Raw genomic sequence first — 9221 nt, 5'->3', positions numbered from 1 at the left:
CTGAAGTCGAATTGGGCACCATTACGGCACCGGAGTGGCCAGAAGAGAAAGTGTAGTGTCCCCGAAAGGACAAACGGGGCTTGTGTGCTTGCACCGTTAGCTTCCCTGGAGTTCGAGCCCTGAAAATGGATGGCGCTGAGCGTTTGTTTTGGCCCATACCAGGCCGCCGAGGCAGAGGACCCGCACTTCCCCTGCCCAGGAGGTAAGCCTCGGCGAGTAGGAAGGACGCAGCAGTGTGCGCGGAAGCAATGGGCGCGAGCCCGCGTGGAGCCACCGATGGCGCAGATCTTGGTGGTAGTAGCAAATACTCAAGCGAGATCCTTGAGGGCCGAGTGTGGAGAAGGGTTCCATGTGAACAGCCGTTGCACATGGGTCAGTCGATCCTAAGCCCTAGGGTAGTTCCACTCTGAGCGGAGGCATCGGCCCGAAGCCCTCGCGGACTCGCGTCTCGCCCCTTGGGCGAAAGGGAATCGGGTCAATATTCCCGAACTTTAAGGTGGAGCCCACCGTCCACGCGGTGGCCGAACGCTGTGAAGCAAACGAGCCTGGAGACGCTGGCCGGGGCCCCGGGAAGAGTTGTCTTTTCTTGTTAAGGAGCAGGATCCCTGGAATCGGTTCGCCCAGAGAGAGGGTCTGCGGCACTGTAGAGCGCCGCGTCTACGGCGGCGTCCGGGTGCGCTCCAGCTGGTCCTTGAAAATCCGGGGGAAGTGTTGGGACTCTCACCTTGGGTCGTACCCATGACCGCAGCCGTTCTCCAAGGTGAACAGCCTCTGGCCGATAGAACAATGTAGGTAAGGGAAGTCGGCAAGCTGGATCCGTAACTTTGGGAGAAGGATTGGCTCTGAGGGCTGGGTCGGTCGGGCCAGGTCCGGAAGCCAGGCTGGAGCCGCAGCGTGGCTGGGCGAGCCTGCCTGCCCTCGTGGTGGGTCGGGCGAGCCTGGACTGGCACGGGGTCCGCCCGGTGGACTGTCCCGGCTGCGCGGGCGAACCATCGTCCGCTTCCGGCGACGCCCAACAGCTGACTCAGAACTGGCATGGACCAGGGGAATCCGACTTTCTCATTAAAACAGAGCATTGCGATGTCTGCAGTGGGGCATTGACGCAATGTGATTTCTGCCCAGTGCTCTGAATGTCAAAGTGAAGAAATTCAACAAACCGCGGCTAAACGGCGGGAGTAACTATGACTCTCTTAAGTTTATGATTTGCGAGTGCGTCCCCTGCTCGCTTCTAATTCTCTTTGTTGACACACTCTATTGTCGTTACCTGAGTTTTTGAGTCATAGTTACTAAGGGAGAGCCTCCTCGTGGCCCCGCCGGGCAACGTCTAACTTGCGTAGATGGCAGATCTCCCTTAACTATTTTGTTTGGTGTTTGTGTGCCCTTTCCAAATTCTTTCTGTTTTGTTATTGTAGTCCAAATTTAGGACTACACTTAGGGGCACACACTTTTCTTTTCTTTCTTCTGTTTCGTTTTCCTGATCGTTGTGTTTTATAACCACAGTATGAGCGGCACCGGTCTTGAAAATGGAGCTGACGTCGACCAGGACAAATCCATCTGTCCAATTTGCTGCAGAAAATTCAAATCTTTCGCAGGTCGACGTCAGCACGAGCGGAAGTCCCACCCAGACGAATATCATTCGGGCGTGGCCGACGCCATCAGGGCACGCCCAAAGATGAGGTGGGATGAGGAGGAGCTGAGGCTGGCTGCTAGTGCGGAGATCTCCGCACCCGCTTCTATACACAATATCAAACAAATCATTTCGAAAGTGTTGCCGCATAGAACAATCGAGTCTATAAAAGGCATGCGGCGCAAAAACGCCAGATACTCAGCCCTCCTCAGGGAAATGAGACGTAAAGGGGTTTCGGATGTGGGAGCAAACCCTGCCGAACCCGGGCTCGAGCAAGCCACGGAAGAAATTTCTAGCCCTCCTTCCGTGGAGACATCGGTCGAGGCCACCGCTGCGGTCTCGGCCGATACGGATGACAGCTCGAGCCCAACACGTGCTTCGAGTGAGGGAGCCGCTCCACCGGTGACCCCTAATGAGGCCTTTGTGAGGATCTCTCGGGAGTTGGGCCTTCGGGTCCCCTCCCCAGAGGGAGCTCAGGACCTCTTGATGGGCAAGCTGGAGGAGTGGCTCCCAAGCGCCACCTCACGACGCCGCCCTGCAGCCCCTCGGGCCGACCAGCAGGGCGGAACCAAGAAAAGAAAATCCCAATGGACGTACCGACAGACCCAGCAGAGTTGGAAGAAGGATAGGGGCCGCACATGCTGACGGTAAAGTTCCAGGTGCGGCCACATCCTTCCCGGAGGGGATGGAACAATATTGGGTGGATCTTTTGGGAAGACCCACCCCTCCGAACCAAGGCAAGATCCCTACCCCAGTTGCTGATGCCTCAGCAACATGGTGTGAAGTGACTGCGGATGAGATAAACAAATCAATTAAGGCCTCCAAAAAGGGAACCGCCAGTGGACGGGAAGGAAGATTACTAAAAGACCTTGCGCTGGTCAATACACTTAAACTCCAGTGGCTCTTTAATGGATTTTTGGTCTTTGGTCTCCCCTCCACGCTTAGAGAGGGGAGAACCGTTCTCATCCCCAAGTCCGCACACCCGGAGGGTCCCAGTGAGTATAGGCCGCTCACAATCACCTCGGTGGTCACGAGGACCCTCCATAGGATCTTGGCTTCGAGAGTACGCTCTGCTGCACCTGTCGGAGACTGCCAGAAGGGATTCACCAATGAGGACGGAACGGCGGCCAACCTAGCCTTGTTCCATGGAGTCATCAAAGAAACTAAGAAATTGCTGCGTTGCGCACACTGCGCGTTTATTGATTTCCGGAAAGCGTTTGACTCCGTTGGACACGAGGCAATGTTGGCGGCCGCCACTCGCATGGGGTTGCCGAAACCATTGGTGGAGTACATCCAGGGCGTATATGGCGACGTGGTGGTACACTGTAAAAGGGGAGTCCTGCAGGGAGACCCTTTGTCTCCCTATCTTTTCAACATCACTCTCGACTGGGCCCTAGCCGAAATGGATGAAAACATCGGCGTCCAATTGGGGCCTTGTCGAATCTCCAAGCTAGCCTTTGCAGACGATATTGTCATCTTTGCTAGTACAGCCACAGGGTTGGCTACCCAGCTTCGATGCCTGGAAGCTGGGGCTGCAAAGGTTGGCTTGGAGATAGGACTCTCCAAGTGTGCCACCATGTCGATTGTAAGCGACCCCAAGCAGAAGAAGTGGGTGACTGACAAGAACTTGACTTTCGACACAAGCGGCGGGAAGATCAAGACGATGGGGCGCGGGGACTTTTATAAGTACCTGGGCGTGTCTGTTGGAGCTGGAGGGACGGAGGGGCCGTCGAAGGCCTTAGCTCGCTAGTTCAGTGACCTCTCGCTGCTTAAGCGAGCCCCTCTGAAGCTGCAGCAGAAGATCTGGACGCTTGTCAATGTTCTGGGGGCGCAGCACCGCTACAGCCTTGTACTTAGCGGTGCAAAAAATGGAACCCTTCGCAGGGCCGACAAGGAGACAAGAATATTTGTGCGTGGGGCTTTACATCTGCCCAAAGATTCTACCAACGCAAGTCTCCACGCCCAGATCCGGGATGGCGGGCTCGATATTCCATCTTTCGAGTCCGCCGTCCCACTGTACTGCGACAAGGAATCGTGCAGCGTCTTGCTCAGTCCTCGGACGATCGAGTTTCGCGGGTCGCCTTAGAGGCCTCTCGCTCTCTTCCATTCTGGGTCTCCTCGGAGACCGGGATGGAGGAGGGTCGGAGGGCCTCGGCCCACAGCTGGGCTAGGATGCTGCACGAGTCCGTTGATGGGGCTGGGTTGGCGGAACCCCATTCCGCTAGGTCCTCCCACGACTGGGTCAACGACGGAACCCTCCTAGCTGCTTTCGGGCTCCGACTATGTCACGGCTATTTAGCATCATCTTGGTGTTTCCACCACTCGAGTTAGGGCCGCTCGCGGTTATCTGGGCGCTCCGGTAGTGTGTGATCTGGGGTGTGGTTGGGTCGAGAGCCTCGGCCACATCCTCCAATCTTGTCCGGTGGTCGCGCCCTGGCGAACTAAATGCCACGATCGGGTCTTAGATCTTCTCGTGACCCAGCTAAGGGTGCATGGTTGGAACATTCAGCACGAACTGACCGTGCCCACCCCAGCTGGGATACGTAGACCCGATATCATTATGGGACGCGGCGGTCGGGCAATGGTGGTGGACGTTCAGGTAGTGGGAGACGCAAACGTGTCGTCGCTTGCTGCGCGGCACACGCGCAGAAAGTCTCTTACTACCGGGAGAACTCGGGCATCAGTGATTACGCTGTGAAACACTTTGAACATCAGCCAGAGTTCTCCACGCTCACCATCAATTGGCAGAGGCTTCTTGCTGAAGCCTTCGTGCGCACGCTGCGGAGCGCCGGGCTATCGCGGGCGTATACCAAGCTATTAGTGGTTAGATCCCTCGAGGGTTCGGCGAGAATCTATCGCATGTTTAAAGCACAGTCAGGGCGCGACTGACTGAGATAGGTTCTCGCCGACCCCCCTTCCCCTCCGCTCCGCGGCCACTCAGCTGTTGGGTTCAATAATGGGAGCATTTTCACACTCATATATTTGGTTCAGCTCAATTAACCCATACCCTTTTTGGCACCCCCCCTCCATATGGAAGGGTCTCAAATACAACACTCCTGCCATACCCACAAGTACAATCAAGCCAAGAACAATACCAAGCTGCGTGGAAGTGGCCCAACCAAGATCTCTGCCAGAATCAGCTTGGTTGTCACACGACTCGGGCTGCATCCTCTGTCATGTGACGGTGCTGAAAAATTACGGCGCCAAGGAGCGGAAGGAAACTGTTACCTAGGGCCAACACAAACAGCGTGGACTGGTTCTGTCTCTCCGAACTGTCTTCGTGAAGCGAAGCCTTGCCACCAAGATATGGGGCAAGATAGACGGAGATGACCACGACATCAGCGAACAGGCATGCCACTGGATCCCCAGTACCACCTCTGGCAAGTATAAACTGGTGTTGTCAACGCCGACGTTACTCAAGAGTACCGAGGCACCACAGCCCTTGTGGCCGACCGGAACACCTAAGGTCTGGCGATCGATAACGGAGACAAGTTCGATATCATAGGCGAGGTCGACACGGGAAGATGCCGGATTACGGAACCGAGACTCGTTTCTGGGGGGTGCCTTCCATTTCGTCACCCTCCATCTATCCCTGTTCTTTCTCTCTATCCATGACCTCTTATTTTTGTTGGGTGGCTCCCGGGATAGTAGTGTATATATATGTATATCTTCAGTTTCTGGGCCAGCCTTGCCCGAGGCTCCCCCTGTAGTATGTCTTAGCCAAGTGAGCTATTGTATCTGTTCTTTTAATGGATCACACAAGTGATGTGATTGTACATGTTTGTAATATTAGGGGAGAGCCCCAAAAGGGCGAATAAAAAAAAACAAAAAACAAAATTAAAAAAATAGCCAAATGCCTCGTCATATAATTAGTGACGCACATGAATGGATTAACGAGATTCCCACTGTCCCTATCTACTATCTAGCGAAACCACAGCCAAGGGAACAGGCTTGGCAGAATCAGCGGGGAAAGAAGACCCTGTTGAGCTTGACTCTAGTCTGACCTTGTGAAGAGACATGAGGGGTGTAGGATAGGTGGGAGATGCTTGCATCGCCAGTGAAATACCACTACTCTCATCATTTCTTTATTTATTTGGTGAGTCCGAAGACGGACGTTCCACGTGGAGCATCCTATTTCTGGTGCTAAGCGGCCGGCCCCGCGTCGGCCGCGACCCGCTCCAAAGACAGCGTCAGGCGGGGAGTTTGACTGGGGCAGTACATCTGTCAAATGGTAACGCAGGTGTCCTAAGGCGAGCTCAGTGAGGACGGAAACCTCGCGTAGAGCAAAAGGGCAAAAGCTCGCTTGATCTTGATTTTCAGTACGAATACAGACCGTGGGTTTAGACCGTCGTGAGACAGGTTAGTTTTACCCTACTGATGAAAGGTTGTCGCTACGGCAATTCTGCTCAGTACGAGAGGAACCGCAGATTCGGACCGTTGGTACACGTGCTTGGTCGAGCGGCCAGTGGCGCGAAGCCACCATCCGCGGGATTACGGCTGAATGCCTCTAAGTCGGAATCCCAATAACCGGTACGCGGCAATACAGCCGGCGCCCCAGCCTCGAGAGGCCTGCACTAGCGCCAGCTAGCGGACAGGGCCGAAACCCGCGCACTCCGCGCTTGGAGGATACGAAGCTCCTTGCCCTCGCTCGCGGATAGCATTCCGCCGTGGAACGGGGCGCAAAATCACTTGCAGACGACTTGGGTATGGATCGAGGTGTCGTGCCCAGTAGAGCAGCCATTTTGCTGTGATCTGCTGAAACTATCCTTCCGATCCGCGGGATTTGTCCGCTTTTCTCTCAAAGTAGAGAAATAGGACGGGCGAATTCCCAGGGAGAAGGGGAGAGAAGGAGGAAGGAAGAGAAAAGGAGCATTATACTTGGAACCCTCCAACACGCTGCAAGCGCCTCCTCTGTGTGCTGCTGGTGAGCAGCAATCTACACTTAGTACACACATCGACATATATATATCTATCTACACACATCGACATATATATATCTATCTACACACATCGACATATATATATCTATCTACACACATCGACATATATATCTATATCACCTATATCTATTCTTTTTGTTCTTCTTGTTGCTTTCGATTTTTTTCTTTTCTCTGTCTGTGGTCGGTGTGGGAATATTGATGGCCAGAAGAGACACTTTGCTTTCAAGTGTAATGTTCCCGAAAGGGCAACGGCGCTTGCATCATTAGCTTTTCGGCGGGACAGGCAATAATCGTCCTGCTGAAAAGCCGACTGGATGGAGCAGAGGGCATGACGAGGCGAGCTCCCATCTGTTATCTTTCAGCTCCCTCCCCGGAGTTCTGGCGGGCGAGGCTCCCAGAGTTCAGCTGGATTGCTAGCGACGAATCGGACCACGAGGAGATAAGACTCCACTGTCTGTGTTCTGTTTTTCTTCTTGTTGCTCCTCTTTATTTATTTATTTATCTATCTATCTATTTCTTTCTTTCTTTTTTTATTGCAATTCTTTATCCAGAGTAGCCTGATCAGCATAAAATATATAAACGGCATAAAATAAACAAATACATTTCCAAACGATATAAAGTGGTCACACACACATCAAGTATTTAAATAGCTGCCGGTCTTCCTCAGGGCTCTCTTTTCGTTACGAAATCCATGGAACATGAACAACAACAGTAACACCACCATCAATATGAGAACAATTTGTTTAAAAATAAATAATCGCGGCAGATTAACAACGGGTCACGTGATACAGTGAAATATAAAAATGAAGTGAACGCACATGTACAAGTATCTGGAAATACGATAAAACAAAAATAACATCTAGAAATAAGAAGAGAGGAAATGATTCAATATCACGTATGGCGGCTGCCACTCATCCTGCTGTGGAAATGAGGGTGTCTTATGAACAGGGGTCCCCTTAGTTGTCAGTGCAATGCTTTTAATTGCCCTCGACACATTTTAGAATCCGTTCATTCAATCGTGCAACATCTGCTCCTTACAGGGATGAAATGTTTGCTTCCTTTCAATATTGTGGCCCAAGCGCATGTACTTTAGAGAAGAGATGGGAGAGGAGAGGTGATGAGATACTCCAACAGTGGGTGCTCGTCAATTGATCAGGGACCAGGGAATAAGCAACCCCTTTATGTGTGTTTAAGGTAGTATTTATATGTTATGCTATCTATAAAGTGGGCAGGTTCGGGGAGCTTAAATTCCAGTTTTCTGAGCCTGCATAAACAAAGGATTTTTGATAAAAGGCTGTACGACACTTTCGGAGTCTTGAAAGGAGTTACTCTTGACGACACTTCGTCGACTAATGAGAATTTCTCATAAAGTATAACATGAGACAGTTTATATACACATTCATACATCAAACAGGAGGACCTGTGAAAAAATCTGGTGTAACTGGGGCCAATCAAGTTTTCTAAAGACCTCCTCAGAGCTGGTTTCCCATGAACAATTCGCTATTCTACTGTCTGGGTTCTGTTTTTGTTCTTGTTGCTCTTCTTTGCTCTGTGTGTGAGTGTGTGTGGGTGTCTGTCTGTCTGTGGTCGTGTGCTAACGTTGAAGTCGAATCGGGCACCAGTATGGCGCCGGAGTGGCCATAGAAGAGAAGCTGGCGCTCAAGTGTAGTGTCCCCGAAAGAACAATGGCGCTTGCACCGTTAGCTCCCATGGAGTTCCGGCGGGACAGGCGCGGTCAACGTCCCGCTGAAAAGCAGACGAGGTGGAACGGAGTGCACGAAGAGGTGAACTCCCATCTGTTATCTTTCAGCTCCCTCCCGGAGTTCTGGCGGGCGAGGCTCCCAGAGTTCCGCTGGATTGCTGGAGACGAATCGGACCACGAGATGAAACTTTCGTTGTCTGTGTTCTGTTTTTTTGTTCTTGTTGTTGCTCTTCTTTGCTGTGTGTGTGTGTGTGTGTGTGCATGTGCGTGAGTGCATTGTGTGTGTGGATGTCTGTCTGTGGTCGTGTGGGAACGTTGAAGTCGAATCGGTGACCATTACGGCACTGGAGTGGCCAGAAGAGAAAGCGTAGTGTCCCTGAAAGGACAACGGTGCTTGGGTGCTTGCACCGTTAGCTCCCCCGGAGTTCCGGCGGGACAGACGGTCAACGTCCCGCTGAAAAGCCGACGGGGTTGAAGAGAGTGCACGAAGAGGCGAGCTCCCATCTGTTGTCCCTCAGCTCCCTACCCGGAGTTGTGGCTCACAGCGTTCCTCTCGATTGCTTGGGATGAATCGGACCACGAGGAGATGAAACTCTGCAGTCTGTGTTCTGTCTTTGTTCTTTTTGTTGCTCTTCTTTGCTCTGTGTGTGTGTGTGTGTGTGCATTGTATGTGTGTCTCTGGCTGTTGTCTTGCAGTCTTGTGGGAATAAATTAAAGTCGAATCGGGCACCATTCCGGCACTGGAGTGGCCAGAAAAGAAACATGTATTAAAGTTCGGGGCTGCCGAAAAAGACAGCGGTGTTGTGCAGGAAGCTGCCCCGGAATTCCGGCAGGTGAGGCAGCAACCGTTCCGCTGGAAAGCCCACGTCCTGAAAACAGCCCACGAGGAGACGAAGGGAAGGCGTCGACGCTTGGCCTGTCCGTGTTGACCAGAGATGCGTCGGGCGTTTCC

This window comes from Diadema antillarum, unplaced genomic scaffold (genome assembly GCF_040938485.1).
Source record: "Diadema antillarum isolate AM-2024a unplaced genomic scaffold, OU_Dant_1.0 seq00001344_RagTag, whole genome shotgun sequence".
In the NCBI taxonomy this organism is placed as follows: Eukaryota; Metazoa; Echinodermata; class Echinoidea; order Diadematoida; family Diadematidae; genus Diadema; species Diadema antillarum.
The sequence above is the reverse complement of the archived record's forward strand: the minus strand, read 5'-3'. Positions refer to the sequence as shown.